Here is a 23,146-nt window from a genome sequence, read left to right as displayed (position 1 = left end):
AGTCACATAGTAAACTTAGGCCAAATCTAGATTTCTCTCCTAACAGATTATTTTCAGAGTTGGGCCTAGAGCACGGAGCTTTTAGCTCTCAGTCTATGTTCCTTCTCTCATATCAAGCTGGCATTTATTCAACTTTCATTGCTTTTCCAACATCTCAACCAGGCTCTGTTTGCAAACATCCAATAAATGGAATCCACCATTGATGGAAATAACACATTCTGCCATAGGAATATTGTTTCCTATGATTTTTACCTTAAATTCTCTTTGACTCCCAGTCCTCTGACCTAGTTTGTCCCCTGCCTGTTGTGTAGTGCCACCCTACCATGACATCCCTTATACATTTCAAGACCAATCTTCCATTACCAGGCTCCGCTTTCCTATTCTATTGTCCCTTTCATTCTTTACATTGTGTTTCCCCTCCTTTGGGTATTTCTCATTGTCTTTGGGAAAACATTGTGCCCCAAATAGAACACGATTTCCTAGATGTTCTCTGATCAGTGTAGAGTATAAGGGAGCTGTTATTCACCGTGAGTAGGATACTACCTTTCCGTCAAGCGCAAAGACTCATCAGTCTTCACTTATTGCTTTGTTAAGGGGTGATGAATTTGCTCAATCCTTCCCTTGGTTTCTCAACAGAAGGCAGGCAGAGGAGCAATGGGCTTGATTTCAAGAATCTCTTTCCTGCTAGAACACTGAAGAGCTTGTCAATATCTTTTCTAGGTGCGGTTTGTCAAACCAGTATTCCAATAGACAGCCATTAGCACCTCACCCTATGCTTCAGAATCACATTTGGGGAAATTTACTTTGACTGATCACAGCTTGCAAGGATCATTTGGTTCTGTGAATCCAATCTTATGTTTTAAAAGCTGTTTCCTATCAGTGAAAATGTGTGTACCCCTTGCCTATACTGATTTGCAAAGAGGGTAGAAAAAAAGTCCTTTGGTTTTCTTTGAGTCTTGTATAAAGGAAAGAACAATCTCTCTCCCCACTTCTCCCCACCTTGGTAAAAGGCAGCAACTGAAGATAAAAGATATCACACCTCCTAAGAAATCTAATGAAAGTAAATTGTCATTCTGTTGACATACTGAGATGGCAAATTTCCCAGGCCCCAGCAATATGGATCGTTTTCTTTCTAGGAATGTATCTGATTTGGGAAGTTTATTGTTCTATAGATTGGAATGTGGTGATCAGTCAGATAAAACCATCAAAGTCGGTGTAACTCTGATTCCTATAATAAGCTGTGAATGTATTTTCATCAGAGCACCAAAGACAGATAAAATTCCTTAGCAAAGGAGAGTCAAGGATATATTTCTCTTCTATGGAAAGAAGTAATATATGGGTGAAACGCAGTTAATAGGCCAAAGGAAAAAAAATCCAATTGGTGACACTAACAATAGATTTTATAGGAAAATATGTGATAGGAAAGAAGCATGCATTGTTTGGGACACCTGTAGTTAATTATTGCAGCTAAAGACATTAAAATCAGTTTCTTTGCTCATATATCTTCATAGACTGTTTGGCAATATTAAATGACAAAGGCTTAATAATCAAAAGTACTGAGTTAGCAAATGTTTTCTAATTTTAATAACTTCTTGTTGTAATTACCAAGTCTTAGAGCGAAATGATTTAATTAGAAAGTAATCAAGAAGTGTCTACTGTTAATTGAAGGAATTAAAAAAGATCTACATTTTTAATATATTTCTGAGGTAATAAAATTAGTTTACCATAATTATTTTTAAACCACCCTGATGAGGCATATTTGATGTGGGAGCAAAGGAATTGATACTTTTAAGAGTGGCACCCATGATTGAGAACATGATGGGATTACAAGATCTCATCCTTCTTGTCTGGGAAACACTAGTAATAATAATGATAACAGCTAATATTTATTGAGAACTTACCATCTGTCAAGAGAAAGTAATGCAGATCAGAAGCCATACTGTTTTATTCATCCATGTGTCTTCTGAGAACAGAAGAGCCCTCCAATGAATAATTTGAAATCATGTTGAATGAACACATTGAAGAATCACAAATAAGAGGCAGTGACAGGGCCACTGATATAGTTTGGCTCTGTGTCCCCAACCAAATCTCATCCCGAATTATAATCCCCATGTGTCCAGGGAGGGACCTGTAATCCCCACACGTCGAGGAAGGGAGGTGATTGGATCATGAGGGTGGTTTCCCCCATACTATTCTTGTGATAGTGAGTTCTCATGAGATCTGATGGTTTTATAAGGGGTTCTTCCCCCTTCACTCTTTTCTCTCTCCTGCTGCTTTGTGAAGAAGGTCCTTGCTTTCCCTTCACCTTCCACCATGATTGTTAAGTTTCCTGATATCTCCCCAGCCATGTGGAACTGTGAGTCAATTAAATCTCTTTCCTTTATAAATTACCCAGTCTCGGGTATTTCTTTACAGAAATGTGAAAATGGACTAATACAGTCACCAATCTCAGTTTTGGTAGTGTTGGTCTGCTTACTCACTCTTATCATTAGAACCCTCTTGTTGGCACATGCTCTTTTGGGGTGAGTAGACTTATTTCTATTTTCCCTGAGCTCCAGAGTATAATACACACTTAGAGTATAACACACATCTAGTTCAGTTCAAGTGGCAAAGATCTTGCCACAGACTGTAGGATACAGATGTTTTTTTGTCTGCTGCTGTTTGTTTATCCTCATAGCATACAACTACTTGGTATTAATGGGCATTTGCAGGATGGAAGTAAATGAAATAGACCTTTAAAGGCAAGGCAGGGAAGGAGAAGAAATAAAGAGATGTTAACTTCAACTCCATGAAAGCAGGAGTGGTTCTGCTGAATACTACAAAGATAAAATCATTCAGTTTAATACTGTTGATGTGAAGTCAAAGAATTGAGATATGCGTTTAAGTATTTAACTGTACAATGCAATCATTTTTATGGGCACTGGGAAATTCACCTTTTCACTAAACACACCTGTCTCCTGCTGTCCCTCCCAGGCCCATCACTGTGGTATGCCTGCCTCGCCATCCACCTCCTTCAGCCACAGTGAATTACCAGAGACTTAATAGTTATCTGGGGCTTAATGACTCTTTGTGCATCTTGGACCATCAACCCTTCCTGGATTTTCATTAATCCCAGGAGCAATGGCTTAGACCATGATCATTATTGCTTTAACAAACACTTCCAGGATACGATGAGAGTGACTTTCCATTTGTCTTCTATGGAAATTCATTCTGCAGGAGTGACACTGTCAGCTTAAGAGACACAAGCTATTGTCTTGCAACCAAGAAAAAAAGAAGGTATTACTGCTTTCTATACTTATTATATGGAAAGACAAAAGCTAATTAATTGTTATAGTTCCTGTTTTCCTGGAGACAGAAAAATGCTATCTAACACTCTTTTAAAAAATTTGTTGTTAATACTGTGAGGAGATATTTGGCCTTTATACAGGTAAAAGCTTGTGGAAGGATGAGAGGGATATGGGAGCTATACAGTGAGGAACTGATACCTGAAGAGTTTGTGTTGCAAAGAATGCAAAATTTAACTGACTAAACTGACAAACAAATAAATTGAATAACCAATATCTATTCATTTACAAATTCCTGTGTTTATCATTTATTTTTAACCTTAGGTTGGTAGACTCAACCTACAAAAGCTATTGATTCAGTCACTACAAAACAAAAACCAAATGAAAAGCTAAGCTTACAATTTATGTATAGTGGCATTAGGTAGCAGAATTTGCTTCAGTCATATACACTTGACGTTATTCATCAATTATCCAGATTACAATAAGAAACTTTATAGTACATTATTATTAAAGAATATATTGAAGCAGATTAATATGAATAAAACAAAATGGAGAGTACATTCAAATATGCTCTTTGAGAGTAACATTTAAGCATTGTACCTTACATCCAAGGTACAATGCATACTTTTACACTACCTTCTAGTATTTACTTCTTAGCAGAAAATTCCAGCTCTCTTATTTAATTTCAGAATCCCAACATTTGGTTCTAGGCAAATGTTACTTTACTTGGAACCAAAAAATGTGAACACTCTACCAGAGTTATGTGTAAAGTTTATCTTCAATATATATGCTCTCATTTAATGTGGCCTAATTACTGGCTATAAGGAATACACTTTTCACTGTTTCCCTCCTCCCTCTTTTCCCAAATACCATTTTTCTCAATATTGCAGAAGCAGAATGGAGAGAATCTTATGAAACACTTCTGTGCCCAGTTTTCTATGGCCACTGCCATCACATTATCTAATGTGCAGTAGGGCAAGCCACATAACGTCTGTGGATGTCCCTGTCTTCAGGAAGTCTTGAAACATACAGAGGAGGCTATATTCTAGAATTGCTAAGGTCCTTGCGGTTTAAGGGTATATGATTCAAGAAAAGAAAGTATGTTTTCCCTTTTACCTTTGTGGGAGTAAACAATTTCCCCTATCCATTTTCTAACGTGTTAAATGGATATCACCATGATTTCTCCTTATGATGCTATAGTGCTTCAAAAACAATAGCTCACTCACACAGTTAGTCTTTGATATGGAGTTTTCAGAAATCCCTTTCAGAAATGGTTTGTACATGCGTATCCCGCATTAGTATAACGATCTATTTATGGGTCTGTTTTCTCTAATATAACTCAAAACACATTAGATCAAGGGACATAGTGTTTTGTATTTTGATTCCATGACAGTGTTTATGATCAGCAATGAATAAGGTTTCAGGGAGAACAGCATGTTTTTGTAACAAGTTTAGAGAGGCATGCAGAACCTGGAGTAACTATAGGCTTCATTGTTGACCTAACCTTTAAGAACGTTCTCCTTACGGGTTTTTCCATGAGGTCTGTGTAAAATGTTACTTAACAATAGTAATGTATTTATTAAGTAATTATATGTTTTCCCATATTAAATCATCACAGACCTACCTGACTACCATCAGAATTTGGATTCAGAATAAAACAATTAAATTTACTACTTAGTGTTCCTATAATTCCAACCCAAGGAAAAAATATTAGGCCAAATGATATCATCAAGAAAGTTCCTAGTTTTGATGTCAGTTTTTGAGATACTGAAAATAGCTTTTCAGTCTCATTTCAACTGAAAATACCCTGAAAGCCTATGTACCCAAGGTGGAGGTCTATCGTTTACCAGAGTGGGAAACTGAGGTTTGTAATTTATCAAAGGTAACAAGAGTAACCAATGGTAGTATCACATGTCTCCTTCTGTATTGCCTATCTTTGGTCCTAGAAAATTGGGAAGTCATCATAAACTCCTTGTGATCTCAGCTGTTCCTGAGAACTATTGGATTGTCCTCATATATGTCACCTGTCCTCAATAAACAAGGCTACTATATTATTAGTTCAGTATTTCTTCTTGTTTTCCCCCAGACTGTTGTGCTTTTGATTGGTCTTCCTGACCATTAGTCTTCAATACACTCTTCCAAAATCACCTCTGACCTCCCCTTGAAAATATGCAGCTTACCACTGTGTTCCCACAGCACCTTCTTTCGTGATAGCAATGTTGACCCCACATTAGTATAGCGATTTATTTATGGGCTCATTTTCTCTAATATTCCTGAAACAACATTAGATCAGGGAACACAGTGTTTTGTATTTTGATTCTGTTATGGTGCTTGTAATCAGCGATGAATAAATATACGTGGGCTCTGTGTCCATAAAAAATTAGGATGAGTAGGACTATTTAAATATTTGGCAGTTGGGAGAAGCCTGGACTTTCTAACCACTTTTCCAAATATGATCCTACAGGAGTATTCTTTGCATCTTGGTGAAGATAAGTTGAACAACAACAACAAGTCCTGCTTTCAATACTTGGGTATAAATTGATGGAAGCCATTTTTCAAAGAGGAAAGTTTCTTAAATGATACAGCTATATTGGGTTATTGAACAAAAAAATAGGGATTTGAGAGGAGGAGTACATTCATGGTTTAAAGAGATAATTTTGAGGCGCATGGTGGCTCACACCTGTAATCCCAGCACTCTGGGAGGCTGAGACAGGAGGATCACCAGAGCCCAGGAGTTTGAGACCAGTCTGGGCAACAAAGTGAGACCCTGTCTCTACAAAAATTACAAAACGTTTTAGCTGGTCATGGTGGTATGCACCTGTAGTCCCAGCTACTCAGGAGACTGAGGTGGGAGGATTGCTTGAGCCCAGGAGGTCGAGGCTGCAGTGAGCCATGATTGTGCCACTGCACTCCAGCCTGGGTGACAGAGTAAGACCCTGTCACACACAAAAAAATAAAAATAAATAAATAAATAATTTCAAGAATTGTAACTTCCATGCACATCCTGTGAGACCATACTTCAGGGGTGTAATTTATGTTAGAACCCTGGATTGGAAGGACTGCTGGAGCACTGGAGGTGGTCTCTCTCACGTGGCTCCCCATTGTCTGTGTGTTAGCACACTGGACATGAGAAAAAAAAGGTATTCCTCTGAGTTTCTTCCAGTTGCACCCTTTTTCAGTTAATGTGCCTTTTTATTCCCTTTATGTCAAATGTGCTTCTGACTTCTATGCCCAACATATAAGAATGTATGCTTATGCTTCCTTGTTTCCTAGAGATTTTTCTAATCTTTGAAGTCCCTATTGCCTGGCAGAATTAGGTAAATTCTTTGTCAAACATCTTTAAGTTTATCAAGGAAAGCTGTTGTGAAAAAAACATAATTTTCAACCTTTCTCAAAGAAATTGCTGAAATTATTCCCCTTTCGTCTAAGTCCAAAGTGAAATGATTGGTGTTTTAAAAGCAAAACATATTCAGCTGTCACTAAAGTGATGTGATGTAATCTTCCTGCTTTCAGAAAAATGTACAATATAAGACTCATCTTAAATACACTATGGCCATAATGGAGAAAATTTCTCCACATTTGAATTTTCCATGGAAAAAGCATTTTGAACAAATTTGGGAAAATCCAACAGTTTTTCTTTAAGGGGAGTAGGCTCAAGAAACGATATTTTAATAATGTAAATGGATTTAAAATGACCACAAAACCAAGAGTCCTCAGTTTTGCAAACTGAAAGACAATGCATCGGGTCAGTTGCAAAGGTATTGAGCTTCTTACTCCACCTTGATGTCTGTCTAAGATGGATTAGCCATTTGATAGCCACGTTCCTGCCTGCTGCTAAGACAGTGACATTGGCCAAATTAAAGGGGTCATTTCCCATATGAACATGGTGACTAATGTCATCAGAATCAGAATGACCAGTTTCACTATGGCATAAACCTAATTTACTAAATATGGATAAGTTCTTATAAGCTACTTCATCTCTAGGCTGCCCAGAGGATAGACAAATAAGCTGCATGAATACAATTGAAGTTATAAACCATAGTGTGTCTTTTCCACCCTCTTGCCTCAAACATTATTCCTTCTATCTCACATCACCAATGCCCATTCTGCTCATGTAACCCAAATCAGTTAACATGGCCATTTACAACTGAGAAATTAAAATGTCTGGAGGAGCCTGGGTAGATGACTCTCTCACTGAAGTTTCACAGATGCAGGAGTCCTGTTCATTTCAGGCAATGTGCACCCTCATGGTGCCTATTGTCTCTTGAATTGCTGAGTGAGCAGTTGTCCTGTGCCTATATCTATTTTAGGCCCAGGGAACTCTGTAGTTTTTCAAGGGCATAAATTTCATTAAAGTTTCAAGAAAGACTTTGAAGGAAAATGGAATTATGCTTTTTCCTATGGAGAATGTAAGTGAGGCAGATTCATTAGGAAATGAATCTTCAGGACTTACTGAGTTTTCTTCAGTAGAGTGGAACTTTGTTGTGGTCCTATATGCCTTTCAGTGAAAGGATGGAGGAGCCATGTTGTGTTTTCTTCAATGGGATAATCTGAGAATGAGTATTTCCAAAAATTATCTGTTTGTTTCTTTCTTACATATTTGTTTTCAGAGATTTGATCCCCTGGTATGTGAAGCTTGGCTTTATCCAAGAGATTATAACCTCAATTATGTAATTATAATAATGTCTTACATTTATCTAGATCAGGATTTTTAAACTCAGCATTATTGACATTTTGGACCGGATAATTTTGTATGAAGGAGGGCTTTCCTGAGCATTGTAGGATGTTTAGCAGCATCCTTCACATCTACTCACTAGATCTAGTGATGCCAGCACACTGTGATAACAATCAAAAATATGTCTCCAGATATTGCCAAATGTTCCCTGGCAGGCAAGGGTAGAAGGAGTAGGGGAAAAATGGACTCCCACTGAGAACTAGTGATGTAGATCTTTTAACTTTCCAAAGTACTTTCATGTCACATTGGATTCTTACAACAAGACTGTGAGGACAAGTATTGTTATCCCCACTGGATAGGGACAGGAGAAATGTAGATCCCCAGAGCTTTAGGCCCAGGGCTTCATAAAACCACTGTGTTGTTAGTACTTGGGGTATAATCTTTTCTCTGTATATATGTACTGAATGGAATGTCAAGTTATTATACTTAGTGACAGCATTCAAATGTGAGCCTGGAAAGGTAGAAAGAAAAACAGGGATGTGAATATACCCATATTGAAATAAGTTTTTCTTCTGCCCAAGACTTGACGGTATTCTACTTGTGTCACCAGATGTTCCACAGAAAAGAGAAATGTTATGTACTAATTCTTGATCATGTATCACGTGCCTCCAGGAAAGTAACTTGTATAATTGCTTTTATTATTTTTGAGAAGTTAAACACATTAAAAAAAACAGTAATAATATGACAGTGTCCCTGCCACTCTGAACACTGAATATTAACAGTTTATACTTTTGTTTTATAATTTTTGAACTAAAAACATACACAGAAACGAATGCATAGGGTAGAAGTCTTTTTGCTCCCCTCCCAGATCTGTTCTCTCTTCCAGATGTCACCTACTATTATGAATTTGATGTGTATCCTCAGGTCCAGGTTTTATTTTACTACAGAAACATATATTCCTTTACCACATAAATATATCTATATATAAATATGTATCCACAAACGGTACATATTATAGTAGCTATGTGTGCATTATTTTAAATTTGAAACATGCAATCTATATTATACTTATTTTATAACATTTTTAACTTATGATTGTGAGATTGTCTACCTACCTACCTACCTATATATCTATCAATCATGTATCTACTTTGTTCATTTCATTTCATAACATTCAAATGCAGGACTATACCACAATTCATGGATTTACCTATTAATGATCATTCCTCATGATACAACTTTTTTTTTTTTTTTTTTTTTTTTTTTTTTTTTTTTTTGAGATGGCGTTTCGCTCTTGTTACGCAGGCTGGAGTGCAATGGTGTGATCTTGGCTCACCACAGCCTCTGCCTCCTAGGTTCAAGCGATTCTCCTGCCTCAGCCTCCCGAGTTAATTTTTGTCTTTTTAGTAGAGATGGGGTTTCTCCATGTTGGTCAGGCTGGTCTCAAACTCCCAATCTCAGGTGATCCACCCGCCTTGGCCTCCCAAAGTGCTGGGATTACAGGCATGAGCCACTGTGCCCAGCCTAATTTTTTAGTACTTTAAGCAATGCTGCAATATGCATCTCTGGGCATACTTCATGGGGCACATGTATAGAATTTTTCCAAGGACATGTTTAAAATTATATTTGGTATATGACCTGATGACATGATGTAGAAAATAATAGCTGGGCGCGGCAGCTCAAGTCTGTAATCCCAGCACTTTGGGAGGCCGAGATGGGCGGATCTCGAAAGACTATCCTGACTAACACGGTGAAACCCTGTTTAAACTAGCCGGGCGAGGTGGCGGGCACCTGTAGTCCCTGCTACTCGGGAGGCTGAGGCAGGAGAATGGCGTAAAACCCAGGAGGCGGAGCTTGCAGTGAGCTGAGATCCAGCCACTGCACTCCAGCCTGGGCGACAGAGGGAGACTCCGTCTCAAAAAAAAAAAAAAAAAAAAGAAAATAATTGGGGCAGAAACATGTGACAGTGAGGAAAGAAAAGTCATACATCTTAGGGAGAAATCTTGGGATACAGAGAAATGTAAGAGGGACAGGGTTACAAAATGTCCAACGAGGGAAGAATAATACTGCAAAGTCTTTGAAAATTGAACTGACATTAGAATCACAATTCATAGAAGGAAGATTAGAACTTCTTACCTAACCAGGCTGGCTGACTCCTGAAACAAGATATAAAATATCATTGTAACTAACTGGGTTTTATAGTACAAATGCAAAGGTTGGTTCAATATTTAAAAATTAATGTAGTTTGCATTTTAGCAGCCTAAAGAAACACTTTATTGATATGATTGATGCAGAACAAGCATATCCATTTTGATAAAAATTCTGAGTCCCTTATTAATTACAAGAATCAGAACTTTCTCACCTTGATACAGTGACTTTACAAAAATTCTACAGATAACATTATCCTTAATGATGACTGAATTATTTTAAGATTGGGAACAAGCAAGCATGTCTATTTTCACTAGTTATAATCAACAGTGTGCTGAAATTTCTAGCCAGTGCAAAGGAAAAAAAGAGGGAAGGAGAAAGAGAGGGAGAGAGCAGGAGAGAGAGAGCAAGAGAAAGAGAGAGAGAGAACATAATTTGCAAAGGAGGAAATGAAATGGCCCTTATTTACACATGACATCATTGCTCCTGTAGAAAATTTCCCCAAAAAAGTCTCCAAAAAGCTCTGAAACGTTAAAGGTAAGTATTTTTTTTTTTTTTTTTTTTTTTTGAGACAGTCTCGCTCTTCCACTAGGCTGGAGTGCAATGGCGTGATCTCAGCGCACTGCAACCTCCACCTCCTGGGTTCAAGCAATTCTCCTGCCTCAGCCTCCCAAGTAGCTGGGGTTACAGGCGCCCACCACCATGCCCGGCTAATTTTTGTATTTTTAGTAGAGACAGGGTTTCACCATGTTGGCCAGGCTGGTCTTGAATGCCTGACCTTGTGATTCACCTGCCTCGGCCTCCCAAAGTGCTGGGATTACAGGCATGAACCACTGTGCCTGGCCCAAAGGTAAATTTATGAAGTTTACACAATACAGGGTCAAAACACAAAAGTACATTATATTTTTTTATACTAGTAACGTATGACTGAATATTTAAATTTTTAAAACATCATTTAAAGTCATTCAATAAAGAAAATTCATAGACTAAACCTAATAAAATTTGTACAGGCTCTATATGCTGACAACTGGAAAATGCTGATAAAATGTACCAAAAAAGCCCTAATTGAATGGAGAAGCCTGTCTTGCTCATGGGCTAGAAGACTCAAAATTGTTAAGATATTAATTATGCCTAATTCCAATAAAAATCATATGATTTTTAAAATGTATATTGATAATACAATTCTAAAATATATAGGGAAAAGAAATGGAACTAAAATAGCTAAAACAATTTGAAAGAGAGTAGTACTTGTAAATAGAACTTGTGAAAGAGAATAGGATTTAAATTATACCAACTTATTTTAAGACTTAATATAAAGGTCTAGTAATTAAAATACTATGGTACTGGTGACAGAATAAACATGTAGATCAATAGTAAAGACTAGAAAATTTAAAATTAAACACATAAAAATATAACTGTTTGATCTTCCACAAAGGTGCAAAATAAATTCAATAGAGAAATTGTGGTCTTTTCAATAAGTGGTATTGGAATATTGGACATCCATATTCAAAAATATGTGCATTGATTTAAATCTCACACCTTATATAAAAGTTGACTCAAAATGAATTATAGATGTAATTGTAAATGTATAAAGCTATCAGAAAATTATAGGAGAAAAACATTAAAATGAATAAATTGTTGATACATGCCACAACTTGGATGCATCTCAAATACATCATGCTCAATGAAAGAAGTGAATCACTGAGATTCCATTTATATGATGTTCTAAAAAACAAAACATATGGCAGAAAACAGAACAATTGTTGCCAGGAGCTAGGTATTGAGAGAGGGTTTGACTAATAAAGGACAGCATTAGGGAGATATTTGGGCTGTTATGAACATTTAGTATGATGACAGTTTTGTTTACACAAATATATACACATCTTGTAATTCATAGAACTATACACCAAAATAAAAAAAGGCTAATAAAATATTTACTCTATGGAAATTATAGGCATAGTTTGGAGATATTGCAAGTTGAATTCTAGACCACTGCAATAAAGTGAGTATCACAACGAAGCAGGTCATCTGAATTTTGTAGTTTCCCAGTGCAAATAAGTTACGTTTATGCTATACTGTAGTCTATTAAGCGTACCATAGTATTATGTCTAAATGCACATAAAATTCAGTTTTTAATGCTTTATTTGGGGGGTTTGTGTCTATACTTATGAGAGTTAGTCTACAGCTTATTTCTAAGTGTCCTTGTTCAACTTTTGTGTCAGAGTTATGCTAGTATAATATTTTTAAAAACTGGTGTTTTTATCCCCTTCTTTGAGATAATTGTGTAATAAATAGATTATCTCTTTCTTACCATCTGCATATTATTTTTAGTAGAATACTTTTCTAATTTTATAGTATCTTTTTCATTGTTACAAAGTTTAAGTATTATTTTTCATAGTTAAAAATCATATTTGCATTTTAATTTATGTACCCTTTGTTGTTCCAAATGTTTTTATAAGATTGGTCTATTGCTTTTTATCTTATATATCTGTTCATGGAGTCCCTTATTAATTACTAATGTTTATTTTTGCCTTTTCTATCTTTAATTTTTACACATTGAAGTTAGAAGTTTATTTTTCTTATTAAGTTTTTCAAAGCAACACCATTTTTTATTTTGTTGATTCTCTGTATTGCTTCTTTGTGATTTTTCTTTTTAATTATAAACATTATAAAGTACAACTAGTTGATTAATTAATTTCTGATTTTATCATTGTTATTCCCTTCTACTTTTTAGGTTTATTCTTTTCCTTATCAGAGAAACTTAATTCATTTATTTTTTAATCATTATAATTTTAAATACTTTTATAGCTAAATGTAACTTTTTAAAATGTAATTTCCATTGTGATTTCTTTCTTAACTCACAAGTTATTTAGCAACCATTAAAACAAACAATTCAAACTTTTTTTTTTGTTGCTTTCTTCCTGATAATTTTTAATTTAATGGCAGTTTGGTCAGTGATCATGGCCTTCATAAGGTTGAGTGTTTGAAATTGTTTGATACTTGCTTTCTGATTTCATTTATATATAGTGAATTAAAAATATTTTGTATGTACATTAAAATAATATATAATCTTTATTTTCAAAGCAGAAATCGACAAAAGCCCATCAGATAGGTATATTTAATTTGTGTTAAAAACTTCCATATTGGTAGAGATTTATTGTCATTTTAATGTATCAGTCCCTGACAGATCTGTTTTAAAATTTCCTCTATAATTATATATTAGTCATTTGTTCTCAAAATTCTGTCAGTTTTAGCATGACATATTTCTTCATTGAACAACCCTCCCTTCCAACTTATTAATTTAAAATTATTTTTAGGTTTTAAAGTAAATGTTACATTTATTTACATTCCACAGCTAATTAAATTTACTCATTTGTAAAATCCATTTCGGTGCTCATCATCGTGAGTCTTACCTCTAAGCACACGTACTTCTTGCTGAAGTGAATACCTTAATAATTTCTATGATGAAAGTCTATGGGTAATAAACTCATTTAGTATTTATATAACCAAAACAGACTTTCCAAGAAAATAGAAGAGAATTGTCTACATCAATCTGTTCACTTCTTCTCCTCTTCAAATCTCTTGATTTCCTCCAACTAGTCAGACTTTTGTTTCTATCATTTTCCCGAATCGTCTCTTGGTAAGGCCAGTAATCACTTCCGCTGTCAAATCCAAGTGGTATGTTTTTGTCTTATGTACATGTCTGTGTGTGTACAGATATGCATATATACATACATTGCTCCATATTCTAACTTTCTTTTAAAGTTTCTTTTAAATCTGAGGACTAATTGTTTTATTACATTTTGAATATTTCTTAGATAGCATCTTCTCAAATTTCTCCACCCTTCCCATGTTTTTCCCCAGAAATTTCTCATCCTATTTTCTAGGCTCTCAACTACTTTTTCCACATTTAAAAACCTGTTTCTTGGAGTTATCTTCAAATTTATGAATTCCAACTCACTAATATGCTCACTAATATTAGGGTGAAGCAAAAACTAAATTTTTGTTTTCAAGATTTTTGATATTTTTCTTTTAAATAATCTCTGCTTTTGCTTCTCTCATGTATAATTTTGTTTCATAATTTCTTGGTTTTTTTAGGAGGTGTTATAGCTTTGTGTATCTTTTGGGCATCATAAACATTTAGTTCAAAGCCTTTGTAAGACATTTTATAAAACAAACTTCACCTGTTATGTTACTTCACCTGAATCTATGTTACAATTACTTAAAATTACAAATGTTGGCCAGGCATGGTGGCTCACGCCTGTAATCCCAGCACTTTGGGAGGCCAAGGTGGGTGGGTCACCTAAGGTCAGGAGTTCGAGACCAGCCTAACTAATATGGTGAAACCCTGTCTCTACTAAAAATAGAAAAATTAGCCAGGCACGGTGGTGGTCACCTGTAGGCCCAGCTAGTCAGGAGGCTGAGGCAGGAGAATCACTTGAACCTGGGAGGCGAAGGTTGCAATGACCTAAGATCGCACCATTGCCCTTCAGGCTGGACGACAGAGTGAGACTCAGTCTCAAAAAAAAAAAAAAAAAAGAAAAAGAAAAAAATTACAAATATTTTTTATTAAGAACTTTGGAGGAGTCTAGGGTACTGCTGAGAATCCTCGAGTTAGAGCAGAACTTTCAACACAACATTTGTTAAAGGTTGCAGCCTACCTGACCAAGTTTAAGGGATAGCCTCCACTTTAAATATTGACTTCTGTGTTGATGGCACGTAGAGAACTCTTTGAGTCATAGCTAAGGTCTGGAACAAGGAGGCCTAAAACAGTGATGCTGTCCTAATAAGACATCAGGTTTAGGTGGGGATCTCTGCCAGATATGAGGAAATCAGGGAAAAGGCAGCACTTTAAATTTCTTTCCCCAAAACTCCAGAAAGGGATAAAAGCATGTATTGGTTCACAGGTAGTATTATGGGTTGAACTGCATCCCCACAAAACGTATGCTGAAGTCCTAATCTCCAGTACCTTAATTAAATGTAACCTTGTCTGGAAACAGGGTCTTTGCAGATGTAATCAATTTAAGATGATATCCCACTGGATTATCACCCATCCTAATCCAAAGATTGGTATCCAAGGATGCCAGTGACTAGTATCTTTATAAGGGAAAGGAGAGGCAGATTTAGACACAGAGAAGACAGACAGGGAAGAAGGCTACCTGAGGATGGAGTCAGAGATTGAAGTGATACCACATCAAAAAATACCAGACATTACTGGCAACAACCAACAGAAATTAGGAACAGGCAAGGAAATATTTTTCCTTGGATTTTTCAGAGGGAACACAACCATGCCTGCACCTTGATCAGGACTTCTGGCCTCCACAACTGTGAAAGAATACAGTTCTTCTACTTTAAGCCACTAGTTTGTGGCAATTTGTCATGGCAGCCCTAGGAAAATAATACAGGTGGTCTTCCTCTCCCTCCTAGAGCCTAATTTTATCATTAAGGTCTATCTTTGCTCAGCTGCAAAGCGACCTCTGTTGGAGAGGTCCCTGGAATCAGTTGCCCAGTCTTTAGTCTGGAGAGACATGTGTGCTTGGGAGTATCTCTGAATTCTTCACATAATCAGGCCTCAGGGAGTTCCTCCAAGAAAGATGGGGAGGGTAAAAGGTTAAAGAAGGGAGAGAGTTGGCAGACACGAATCTACACCTTGATATACCATGTTACAATTCTTATAGATTTATAATGTGTTTTTGTAAATACTATCTGATATATAATATATACATATAATTATAAATATATATTTATAGCAATATTTTTATATATACATATATTTTATATATGTATATACATATATACACACATATATACATACATTTAATATATATGTATATACACATATATATACATATATTCTCTCTCTTCTCCTTCTTCACTCCTACCTGTTTACTGATTTCTCTGGGTTGTCCTCACCCAGTTGTCACGGTCTTTCATGATTGGTAGTTCCTACCCTTCTCTCCATAGTTATTTTGAGGTTGTTGCAGATTCAGTTGGCTAGCCAGTGGGTATCTCGTTTCTGTTACTGGTTGAAAGGCTGTTTCTGTTCCTGCACTTATTTTGGCTTGAAGATTGCTTTAGCCATGATCCAGACAGCAATTATAAGCTACTTTTTTTTGGCCTTAATTCTCAAGCAAGCATATTCCACCACAGCTTTAGCGAAGCTGGCTAAAGTTGTTGTTTAGCCAACAAAACTGTTGGTTGTTGCCAGGCCCGTGTTTTGAGTGGGGCACCCCTACTCCCCTTTTGTCTAGTGACTTTGAAAACCATATAGCCCTTCTCTGCCTGACGGGAAAGCACAAACCTTTGGTTTCAGCTTACTCATAACTACTTGTATTCTGTTCCATTTCTTGCCCCAACAGATGTTTTTATTGCATTTGTCCTCAGCTAAATCTTTTTAGTTTTCTTCTTGAGCACACAGATGATCAAAATACTGCTCCATCTTGACCACAAGTCTCTGATACCTTCTCTCAACTCATTATATTTTTCAGGATCACACTTTTTAGTTTTTTAACATTTTGTTTTATATTTCATAGCTGAATCAAATTCCAATTAAAAAACTTAATCTGCAAGACATAAATATTTTGAAAAATTTTTAGGCTTGCCTTGTAGTCTTTTATATGGCCAATTTTTATAAATTTACAATATACCCTTGCAAATAATTAATATTATTATTTTGTTGAAATTGGAGTTGATAAAGTTTGTTATTCTGTTATACAAATTGTCTTTAATCTTAGTGATTTTTTGGTCTGTTGGAAATTTTAGTTTCTAAAAAAGTTGTAGTAAGATTTCCTACACTGATTTTAGAGTGATTTATTTCTTTCTAATTTTGTCTGATTTGCTTTATATATTTCAAGAAAATGTAGCTAGGTACAGATAAGTTCATGATCATATCTTGTGTGTAATTTATTTTACATTTAAATACTTCTTGAGTCTATCAGTGCTCTTTGCCCTAATTGTACTTAGTCTGATATTAGTATCACTAGAATTGTGTTTATATTGAACTGTATGCATGTTAGTTATGTCTCTATCCTTTTATATTCAACTTTTTATACCATTTTATAAAAGATTATCTTATAAAGACAGCATGTAGATGGATTATGTATCTCTTAAAAATTTACTTTAAAGGTCTTTTATGGTTATATTTAATCCATTTACATTTAATATCACCATTAAATATTTGAACTTATTTTTGCCATCTTATTTTGTGTTTTCAGTTTACTATGTTTCCTTCTGTATTTTTTTAATCTGCCATTCTGATTTATATTAGATTGGACATGATTTCTTTCTCTCCCCCTTTTTCTCAACTGAAATAGGAAAGTGTACATTACATTTCTATTGTTTTAATAGCTTCATGTAATTTGTCTAGTTACTTAAAAATAATTGAGTTAATCAATGCCTTTACTCTTACACAAAAAAGTACAAGGATCTTAGAATCTTTGAAATTCATTTGTTTTCCACTTTTCATTGTCCTGTATTTCCTGCCTTATTTTAAAAACCTCAATTTAGTTTCTAAATTATTTTCCATCAATACTTTTATTGCACGAATGTGCTTAGTTTATGAAGTGCTTACTATTTTTCTTGCATGCCACTCTTATCAAGATGTAGAGGATATACTATTTTCAAAACATTCACTGTCTTTCCTGTCATAGAATTATGCTTTCCTCCCTCCTGCATGCCAGACTTGATTTGGCCAATGAAATGTGAGCAAATCTAAGTGGGCCACTGCTGAGCTGAAGGTTTAGGAGATGTTGCTACGAGGGCAATGGGATTGCTAAGTGAAGAGGATTTGGGATGGGGCTCTAGTGACCCCTGGCCAACATGGGATGTGATCCACTGAGAGCTGTTTGGTGGTTTGTTGATTTGGGATAACATAACCTCTCCTGAACCTCTTCCTCCTACTGATATACAGTTGTCTGTCTTTTAAGAGCTTTCTCACTGAGAGTTTGCTTATAATAAAATCTTGTAGTCATTGGCAGAAAAAAAAATTGCTCCCTCTTTTCTTAAAGGTTTGAAGTTCAATAGTCAATCAAGTTGAAACTTGATTGCTAAGCAATCCCACTGATGCTGGTTATGGCTGGGTTAAAGGTAGGTTTGTGTGTTCAGGGCACAGCATGATATAGGGGCCAGGCTGTGACCTCCACGGCTCACAAAACTTGTAGGTCCTTTCATTTTTTTTCTCTCGTTTTAAAAGAAACTTCAAAAAACTTCCCTGAGAGTCAAAAGAATATTTTTCTTTTCCTTTTTTATTCTCTTTTTATTTTATTTTATTTTTTATAGATTCAGGGAGTACATGTGCAGGGTTGTTACATGGGTGTATTAGTAATGCTAGGGCTTGAGCTTCAAGTGAACTCATACCCAGATAGTGAATACCCAACAGATAGTTTTTCAGTCTTCACTTCCCTCCCACCTTCCACTCTTTTAGAGTCCCCAGTGTCGATTATTTCCATCTTCATGTCCGTGTGTAGTCGTTGTTTAGCTACCACTAATACGTGAGGACATGTGGTATTTTATTTTCTGTTTCGGAGCTATTTAACTTATGATAATGGCCTCCAGCTCCATTCATATTGCTACAAAAGGCATGATTTCATTCTTTACTGTGACTCTGCAGTCTTCCTGGTGTATATATACACCAGATTTTCTTTATCCAATTCACCATTGATGGACACAGGTTGATTCCATGACACTGCTGTATTAGTCTATTCTCACTCTGCTATAAAGATACTTCCTGAAGGCCGGGCATGGTGGCTCACGCCTGTAATCCCAGCACTTTGGGAGGCTGAGGTGGGAGGATCACAAGGTCAGGAGATCGAGACCATCCTGGCTAACACGGTGAAACCCCGTCTCTACTAAAAATACAAAAAGAAATTAGCGTGGCGGGCACCTGTAGTCCCAGCTGCTTGGGAGGCTGAGGCAGGAGAATGGCCTGAACTCGGGAGGCAGAGCTTGCGGAGAGCTGAGATCGCGCCACTGCGCTCCAGTCTGGGCGACAGAGCGAGACTCCATCTCAAAAAAAAAAAAAAAAAAAAAAAAAGATACTTCCTGAGACTGGATAATTTATAAAGGAAAGAGGCTTTATTGACCCAGGTCTGCATGGCTGGGGAGGCCTCAGGAAACTTACAATCATGGCGCAAGGCAAAGGGGAAACACCTTCTTTACAAGGCAGCAGGAGAAAGAGAAGGGGGAAGTGGCAGACACTTACCAAACAACCAGATCTCATGAGAACTCACTCACTCTCAGGAGAACAGCATAGGGAAAACAGCCCCCATGATCTAATCACCTCCCACCAGGTCCCTCCCTGGGCACGGTGGCAGGGGGAGGGAGGGGATTACAATTCGAATTATAATTTGAGATGAGATTTGGATGGGGACATAGCCAAACTATATTAATTGCTATTGTGAAAAGTGCTCCAATAAATATATGAGTGCAGGTGTCTTCTGATAAAATGATTAAAAGAACTTTTTTCTTTGAGCTTTTTAAAATTTGTCAACACAATGTTCCATCATACCTAAATATTTTAGCATGTATTTCTTCAAAATTAGAATATTTTGCTACATAACTGTACAACTATCAAACTCAGAAAAATAACATTAAAGCATCATTTCAGCTAATCATCATACCCCTTCTCATTTCAAAAAGTATCGTTATGCTATCATTGATAGCCAAAGGATTAGTTCAGAATCATGTGCATTTAGTTGTTATGTCTATTTAGTCTCCTTCAAACTGGGTGAGTTCTGCAGTTATTTTCTTGACTTTCATGATCTTGGCACCTCGGAAGATTACGGCCAGCTATTTTGAAGCATGTCCCTCCATTTGGGCTTGTCTGGTGTTTCCTCATCATTAGATCTAAGTTTTATACCTTTGGTGGGAATGTCACAGAAGCAATACTGCTTCCTACTCATTGCATCTTCTCCAGTGGCACAATTTTGATTCATGCCATCGCTGGAAATGTCTTCAATCATTTGACTGGCATCTGCCCAACTTCTCTACGATAAAGTTTTTCTTTTATGTAATTATTAATATGCTGTGTGAAATTACTCTTTATTTAAATTGAAATATAATAATTGTATGTATTAACAGTCTACAACATGGTGTTTTGATATGTGTATGCATTGTGGAATGGCTAAATCAAACTAATTAGCATATGCATTACCTCATCTACTTATCAGGTTTTTGGTGTGTGTGTGTGGTAAGAACACTTAAAATTTTTACTCCCTTAGCAATTTTTAAGCATAACATACATTTTTAATCATCTATAGTCACCATGTTGTACAATAGATCTCTTAAATTTATTTCTCCTGTCTAAGTGAAACTCTGTGTCGTTTGACAAACCTCTCCTCAATTCCTCTCCCCTTACCCTCCTACTCCCCTGTAACCAGCATTCTATGCTCTGCTTCTATGAATTCGACTTTTTTGGAGTCTACCTATAGGTGAGATCATGTGGTATTTGCCTTTCTATGCCTATTTTATTTCACTTAATATAATGTCCTCCAGTTTCATTCATGTCATTGCAAGTGACAATTTCTTCTTTTTAAATGCTGGATAGTATTCAATTGTGTGTGTGTGTATATATATATATGTATGTATATATATGGTGTCTGTACACTTGTGTATATATATAGTGTGTGTATATATATATACACACACACTTGTATGTGTATATATATCACTTGTGTATATGCATATACCAATTGTGTGTGTACATATATATATATATACACACACCACTTTTTTCTATTCATTCCTTCATTGATGGACATGTAAGAGTTATTTTGAGACTAAAAATATTTCTCCATGGCCCAGTGCTGTGGCTCATACCTGTAATCTCAACATTTTGGGAGGATAAGATGGGAGGATTGCTTGAGCCCAGGAGTTCAAGGTTGTAGTGAGCCACATTTGTGCCATTGCACTCCAGGCTGGGTGGTAGAGTGAGATCCTGTCTAACACATCTTCAAAAGGAAGAGAAAAGAAAAAAAAAGAAAAGTAAAGTAAAGAAAGAAAACAAAACAAAAGAAAAATATTTCTCAAATGTTCAATTAATTCAGTCATATTTTTATATTCATGTCATCTTAATTTTATTTAAATGAGTTATAATCAGATGCTATCATTACTTATTCTGAAATTATCCCAGATTTGGCCAGTGGATGACCCTTGGAAATTGGATGGTTTTCTTTAGCATATCCTTATCATTCCTTACTTTAAAGTACAAGATGTTTCAATCTCATGTTCTACTATCTCAGCCCTGGAATCAGCCAGTTCTACAAGGAGCACTGGTTCATTTTAGTGGGCAATGGCATTTAGAAAACAAGGTACGTTCATTGCTTTGGGGATGCCACTTCTCTCAGGTCCTTCAAGTGGACAAAGCTAAGGAATATGTATGTATATGGAGGAGAGGAGGGTGGATATGTGCACACATTTAAATCTCTCTCTCTCTTCCTCATTTCTATTTGTCAGTTGTCATCATCTTGAAAACCCTGGATTTATATTGATATATCTAATTCCAATACAGCACTCCAGGCTTCATTCTTATTTACCCTCTTTCCATATTTGTAATTATCTTTGCTGAGAGTGAGAAACTTTGCACCTTTTGTTTTCAATATACTTCTTTAGTCGATGACGACTTTTGTATATACTCTGTCTTCTATGACCACTAATAGCTGTTGTTGCTAAGTTTCTGGTCAATCCAATTGGCATTCCTCTATACGTAGTATTTTTTAATAGACTTATTTTTTTTAGAATAGTTTTGGATTGACAAAAAGTGGGGAATATAGTACAGAGAGTTCCAAATACCCTGCACCCACATTCTCCTTTTATTAACATCTTAGATTAGTATGGAACATTCGTTATAATGAATGAACCAATATTGATACATTTTTAGTGATTAAAGTTCATAGTCTATTTAGATTTCTGTGGATTTTACTTAACGTCCCTTTTCTGTTCCAAGGTCTCATCCATAATAACACAGTCAATTTAGTCATCATGGTTCTTTACGCTCCTCTTGACTATGACAGTTTTTCAGACTTCCCTTGTTTTTGGATGATCTTGACAGTTTTGAGGAGTACTGGTCAGATATTCTGTAAGATGTCTTACTACTGAAAATTTTCTAATTTTTTCTCATGCTAGAGTTGGGCATATGGGTTTTGGGGAGAAAAATCACAGAGGTAAAGTGCCATTTTCATCATATCATATCAAGGTTGTACACTCTCAACATGATTTCTGACTGTTGATGTTGATCTCAATCACCTGGCTGAGGTTTTTTCAGATGTATCGTAAAGTTACGCTTTTTTTTGCCCCCTTTCGATATTGTACTCACTGGAAGGAAGTCACTGTGTGCAGCTCACGTCTAAAGAATAGGGAGTCATGCTCTGTTTCCTTGAGGGTGGGACATAAATTACTAGGAAGTCCTCTGCACTAGAGATTTGTCTCTTCTCTTTCTTATATTAATGTATCTAATTATTTATATTAGTATTCATAATAAATATATGAATTAATATTTACACTTTGGGTTATAATTCTCTACTACTTTATTTATTTTGTTTTCTCAAATTGTTCCAGTTTTGATCACTGGGAACTCTTTCTGTTGACTTCTGAGCTTCTTTGCCATACCCTCATCATTTTTTCCCCTTACATTCTAACATTACAAGATGTTTCGGGCTCATCTTGTACACTTTTTGCTCCAATTCTAGAATCATCCATTTCTCCAAGAAGCCTTTCTTATGAGATAAAGGCATTAGAGACCAAGATTTAGACACTAGTAGCTTGCTGCTTGTTTCATGTATGCTCTCTGAACTGACAGCAAAGAAATGTATGTGTGTATGCCAATCCTGTATATACAGATATCAACAAATATTTCTTTATGTGACCAAAAATATTTCTTTATGTGACCATCTGTATCAAAATTAAGCTAAACATGTACTGTGTTTCCAACTCTAATTCATTACTGCATGGATCATTCTACTGTCCCCTTGCTTATCTGTAAAATCCCACTCCAACAATGAGAATTTTAATTCTGGTAATTTTTAAGATTTCCTTTTTGGTCTCT

This window comes from Trachypithecus francoisi, unplaced genomic scaffold, assembly GCF_009764315.1.
Source record: "Trachypithecus francoisi isolate TF-2019V2 unplaced genomic scaffold, Tfra_2.0 Lachesis_group19, whole genome shotgun sequence".
Taxonomy (NCBI): Eukaryota; Metazoa; Chordata; class Mammalia; order Primates; family Cercopithecidae; genus Trachypithecus; species Trachypithecus francoisi.
The sequence above is the reverse complement of the archived record's forward strand: the minus strand, read 5'-3'. Positions refer to the sequence as shown.